General features: G+C 38.5%; 1 pseudogene; it reads left to right on the forward strand.

Moving 5' to 3' along the window:
- Positions 1 to 2,030: 2,030 nt before the first annotated feature.
- Positions 2,031 to 2,703, forward strand: LOC102773362 (annotated as a pseudogene).
- The last annotated feature ends 3,819 nt before the right edge of the window (positions 2,704 to 6,522 follow it).

The following is a 6,522-nucleotide window of genomic DNA, read 5'->3' on the forward strand; positions in this document are numbered from 1 at the left end:
CAGTTTAATACATTTTCATACAACTCCAGAATAAAAGCTATATTGTAGTAGGGGATGTTAATATGAAATACAAAAATGTTCATATTTAGTTGAGTGAAAATTATAATGTACAAAGTTAAGTATGCAGTACTATTTCTATTTTCTATAATAGGATCATACGTACATGGACAAAGATCATATATATGTATACACATTTTTATACTTAAGTTCATATATTTTTCTATGTGAGAGGTTTATTGATATGTTTAAATAAATTGTGCTGGGGGTGAGAAGAATCAGTCCTTTGATTTATTTTATAAGGTTATTTGGTAAGGGATTAAGTGAATATACATCAATGAAAAAATCCCCTGGACCTCCTTTCTGTTCCTATAAGGAAATACAATGATCACTTTCATGAGAGCTATTTGGTAAAGCCAAATTACTTTCTTGCTTTTTATCCATTGGAGAGCAGTTATATACTCAAAATCAATCAGAGAGAAAAACACCACATAGGGTTCTTTAGGTCTCTGTATGCTTTACAAATGTTGCCATGGCATTTCGCTAAATAGCAGCACAGGGTGATAAATGCATAAAATGGTCCCTCAAGTCCAGTAAAATATTGGACACAGCATACTGGTGATTGTGCAGAGCTGTGGGCTAGCATTACATTTTGCAAATCAATAAGGCAGGCAATAATGTCTACTCTAGGAGAGAAAGAGGCAAAAATTATGAGAAATAAAACTTAAAAATGAAACTTTCACAAAATGAAGAAATACATTCTACAACACTGAAATTAAATTATTGTGCTAATAGTGACATTATATCTGCTCACCATCAATTGAACATTTTTAAAATTATTCTTTAACAAAAAAAAAAAGTTTCTTCAGTAATTGGTACCTGATACCAGTTTTGAGTACACTTTGGGACAGGTGGGCATTGGACTAGGATAGAGGAGGCCTGTTGACAATGTGCTGAGGTATTGTTCCGTGGAGAATGTATGTGTTAGCCTTGGTGAAATCACAGAAGCAGTACAGCTGACTTCACAATTATGGTCATAATTTCTCTCTTCTCTCCTCTGTCTTGCCCCCGGTAAAGAAGCAATTCAATTCGTTAATATTTAAAAAGTTTATGTTCTAGGCCCACGGTCGGCAAACTCATTAGTCAACAGAGCCAAATATCAACAGTACAATGATTGAAATTTCTTTTGAGAGCCACATTTTTTAAACTTAAACTATATAGGTAGGTACATTGTTATTAACTTAATTAGGGTACTCCTAAGGCTTAGGAAGAGCCACACTCAAGGGGCCAAAGAGCCGCATGTGGCTCGAAAGCCACAGTTTGCCGACCCCAGTAATCTAGGTTATTAGAAGAGATAACGAAAGAAAGGTGAAAAGGATTACTAATATGATATATAATTTTATAAGTAGCTATGAGCCGAGAGCTGGGATCAATTGTAAGGATAGTAATACAAGAACAACCAGCCTACTCTGTGTCTGTCTGTCTCTGTCTCTCTGTCTCTCTCTCTCTCCACACACACACACATACACACAAACACACCCCGCACACACGCGTGCATGCACACACACACACGAACTATGCTAAGCTATTTACGAAAGAGCTTCTAGAAACAAAAGATAACTACACACTCAGTTTCTAGGCAGACAAGAAATATGGAGAAATGGGTAAAGGTTATTGTTTCACAACTGGGTGCAGAGAATGAAGATCCCTAAATACCAATCTCTTCAAGTGCTTTGTGTTCCCTTGTGAGACAGGTAATAGGAGGACTGAGTGTCCAAAATAATTTCAGAATCCTGGCTTCCAAAATATTGGTGTAAGGCCACAATATCTCTAGCAAGGAAGGGATTTAGATCTTGTTGGGTAGGCTTTAAATAATGGCCAAGCAATTTATTTTAAAATGACTTATTTAGGGTCCATTGTCCATCCAGTTCTGCATGTAAGGATCTTGAATGTCATCATGGGGTCCTGACAAGTAAAAGCTAAACAGACTGAAAATAAAAAAACTTCAGAAGAAACAAGAATGCGGCATGAACATGGGGAAGCAAAAGAAAACAAGGAAGTATGCAACCATGAAGCGAAAGCTTAGTCTGAGAGATCAGAGGCTTAAAGAAATGGATAGATTAAAACCTAAAAAGAAAGAAAAGAAAGATCCTAGTGCACTCAAAGAAAGAGAAGTCCCCCAACACCCCTCCTGCTTATTCTTCCAATATAGCACACAGCTAGGCCCACCTTACCACATCCTGGTTGATACCAACTTTATCAACTTTTCCATTAAGGCCAAACTGGACTTAGTGCAGTCAATGATGGATTGTCTCCATGCCAAGTGTATCCCTTGTATAACTGACTATGTAATGGCTGAAATTGAGAAATTGGGGCAGAAGTATCGAGTGGCTTTAAGGATCGCCAAGGATCCGGGATTTGAACGATTACCATGCACACAAAAGAACCTATGCAGATGACTGCTTGGTACAGAGAGTAACTCAGCACAGGTGTTATATTGTGGTCACAGTTGACCAGGACCTTAAACGAAGAATCAGGAAGATCCCTGGAGTTCCCATCATGTACATTTCTAACCATAGGTACAACATTGAGCGGATGCCAGATGATTACGGAGCCCCTTGGTTCTAATACTTAAAAGACAAAGTTTCTCTGCTTTCCTTCAACCAACTTTCTCTGATGCAGGTTTATTAAACATGCTACAACATGCGTTATTGCTCCACTCACACATTTGCTGTTATGAGCTGAGAACAGTTAAATACACTCACTTTTTGGTGGTGTTTTGAAAATGATTTTGATGTTTTTTTGAAAATGATATTTTGTATCATTTAAAATTTTGTTACATCTTTTTATAAATCAGATGACCGCTCACAAAAATAAATAAATAAATAAATACATAAATACATAAATAAATAAATAATAAAAATAAAATAAAAAACTTTTCTCGGGCCCTAAGAGTGGGAAGAACACAGAACACTGCCCCCAAGACTGGAGACAGAGACAGAAACAGATCATCCCTATTGGCTTGAGCAGAGATCCCAAAATGAAACCACCGTGAGCACCAGACAGGGAAGAGTTAGGAAACCTTAACTGCAAGTAAGAAAATGCTGGAGGCTCAGTGTGGGCAAGCCTGAAGTTAAAAACTCCAGGGGATTCCAGGCATCAGGGGCCCCCCACAACACTGTAAGATTTACTTAGAGGAATTTAACCTGTTCTCACAGTAAATATTACAGGAAAATGCCCTTGGTATTCTGGAGGTGGAGGAAAAAATACTCCCAGGCACTCCATTCTTATCAAGACCTATTCTCTTGGGAAAGTAGTTAACTAAAGCCTAGTTAACAGAGAAAGAAACAAAAGAAATACAGGTGATGGAATTAAGAAGTATGAACTGGCAGTTACAAAATAGTAGCAGGTATGTAAAGTAGAGCATAGGAAATCTAGTCAATAACACTATAATCACTGTGTATGATGTCAGGTAGCTAACTGACGTACTGGGGTATCACTTAGTAAGGTATATAAATATCTAACCATTATGCCATATCCCTGAAGCTCACATAATATTGAAGGTCAATCGTAATTAAAAAAAAAAAAAAAAGACTGAAAATTTCCCCCAATTAATGCCAGACACCAAACCACAGATTCAGGAAACTCCAAAAAACAACAACAAAAACACCAAGCACCATAAATGCCAAAATAAAACAAAGAACACCTGTGCATATCATTTGCAAACTACAGACCATCAAAGGTTAAAAAACAAACAAACAAACAAAAAAAACCCTTAAGACTGAGAGGGGTTGGGGGGAACCTTACCTACAGAGGAACAAATATAAAAATGACATTCGAATTCTCGGAAACCATGAAAGAAAGGAGCAGAATAAAGTTTTTTAAATGTTGAGAGGAGAAAAAGAGAACCCACAAACCTGGAAATTCCTTATCCAAATTATCCCTGCAAAGTGAAGGAGCATGAAAGACTTTCTAGGACAAACAGCGCCAGGAGACCAGTCCTACAAGGAATGTTTTTGAAAAGCTCCTTGTTGGGGGAAACAGCGTGGAGGCCTTCGCGGGCTCCATAGGAGCTGTGCCCAGGGCTGGGGGCCCCTGGGCCAGGACTCACCTGCGCAGGGACATCCTGGCGGCGGGCGTGGCTGAGGCTGCAGGCGCCCTGGAGGCCGCATAGCCAGCAGGAGAGGAGGGAAGAGGAAAGCACTGCCAGTGGGAATTGTGGGGAGGATGTGGTCTTCCCACATCCCCGCCGGCCAGGCACCTGCCGGACTGAACCTCTGCTGCGCCCAGGCTCAGTTGCCACAGGCCCCTTAAAGCTGCCTTTCACTTCCCGCTAAAGGGCGGAAAGGATTCTGCAATCGTGAGAATAGAGGAGACCAATCAGGAGGGGTTTTGTTCCCTGGGCCCTCCCCCAGCACGTGCATCCTGCGGGCAGGTGTGAGGTGTTCGTAGGCTGAACCTGCCCTTCATCCCTCCCGGTCCTGTCCGGTGGATCTGAACCTTCCCCGCAGGTATGTGAACTAAGGTGAGAGGCTTGCAGGATGATTTCCCCCTGGACCTGCACTTTTAAAACTCTTTCTAATACTCCAAAATTACAGAAAAGTCAGGATTAACAATGAATGGAATGGTTGCGGTTGAATTTTATGGAGTTTTCTCAGGTCAAATTTTGGCTCATTTTAAAGCTATGGATTCGGATTGGTTTGCACATAACTACATGGGTAGAAAAAACAAGGTTGGATGTGTACAGCATCATTATTCAAAATTGCCAAAACTTGGAAGCAAAGAACATGTCCTTCATTAAGTGAATGGATAAACTGTGCTATATCCAGACAAAGAAATACTATTCAGCACTAAAAGGAAAGCTTTATCAAGCGCTGAAAAGATATGGAGGAACCCTAAAAGCACATTGCTAAATGAAATAAGGCAATCTGAAAAGACTATATACTGTATGGTTCCAACTCTCAGACATCTGGAAAAAGGGAAAAAATAGAGAAGGTGAAAAGATCAAGGTTTGCAGGTTGGTAGGCAAGTGGACATGGGAGAGAAGTATGAATAGGGGGAGTAAAGAGACTTTTAGGGCAGTGAAAATACTCCATTTCATACCAAAGTGATGGATACACCCCTTTATACATGTGTCCAAACCCACAGAATGAACTACACTAAATAAATCATAATGTGAAATAAACTAAATAAATATGGACTTGGGTGATTATGATGTGTCCATGTAAGTTCACCAATTGTAAAAAATGTACCACTAGGTGGGGGATGTTGTTCATAGGGGAGGCTGTGCTTGTGTGTGTGTGTGTGTGTGTGTGTGTGTGTGTGAGGGGGGGGTGTATATGTACCTTCCCCTCGATTTGTTATGAACATAAAATTAATCTAAAAAATCTAATGAAACAACAAAATTGTTTTTTAAATAATATATTAAAGAGAGAAGGAAAGTAGGTTTGTTTAAGGGAAAAAAAGAAACTCATGTTGGGCATGTAGAATTATATTAAGTAAAGGCAGAATCAGAAAAGCGATTTAGCAGGAGTGCAGTTGTTATTAGAAGAATGAGCACCCAGGGAATTTCCCACAATGTGGTTTGAAGAGTCAAATGATTACCAAAGTCCATGTTTTAATAAGATTCTTTAGAAGACCTATAGACCTCTCTGAGGTTTGTCTTTTTGTCATAAGACATTTCCCATCAGTGGCCTCCAGAACACATGTAGAGATTAGTCATTTTCATTCTTGAGATCCCTAATTTGTCTTGTGGAAAAATGACACATCAATAAAAACCCATTACTTCAATCAATATTTCAGGAAGCCTGGAGAGCATATGCTTGCCAGTGATGGCCTGTGTAATCACCGCAAAGGAAATGTGCACAGTTCTTCCTACCCTTTTTAATGGATATTAGATATCCCATCAGAAAATATCAAACCTTTCCATTTCACTAATAAAGAGGTGCTATATAACTGAAGAAACTATTGGTATTCCAATGAAAAAAAAATAATACATTCAGTGGGAAATGGTCCTTTATAAATAAATGTCCCTCACATTATGTTAGAACAATTACTTGAGAAAAATTATCTGTAGGAGAACTAAAACTTTGAGAAATAAGGTCTCTGTAATTGCTATTGTAATCAATTAGATCCTTAAATACTTATTCTAATACCTCTACTTTTTTAAGAATAGTGGTTCTACTTTCTAAATAAGGGGGAGGGGGAAACATCAACAGCACCTAGCTCTTTCTTCCTATCCCTTTCACACATTTAAGTAGTTAGGATTACTAAATATTAAATTCCTAAAACATTTTCAAATAATATATTGCTTTAGTTGCTTCTTACATATGTATCTATCCAACCTTCTATCTACTTACCTACTTAAATTTCTACTGCCTACTTACCTACCTATCCATTATCTATCTATTTATCTATCATCGATCATCTATCCATCTATCTATTATCTACTTATCTATCAGTATTACCACTGTCTCAAAAAGAATTGCATATGGCACACTTTGATATACATTGTTCTTTGTCATT

This window comes from Myotis davidii, unplaced genomic scaffold (genome assembly GCF_000327345.1).
Source record: "Myotis davidii unplaced genomic scaffold, ASM32734v1 scaffold436, whole genome shotgun sequence".
NCBI classification, from domain to species: Eukaryota; Metazoa; Chordata; class Mammalia; order Chiroptera; family Vespertilionidae; genus Myotis; species Myotis davidii.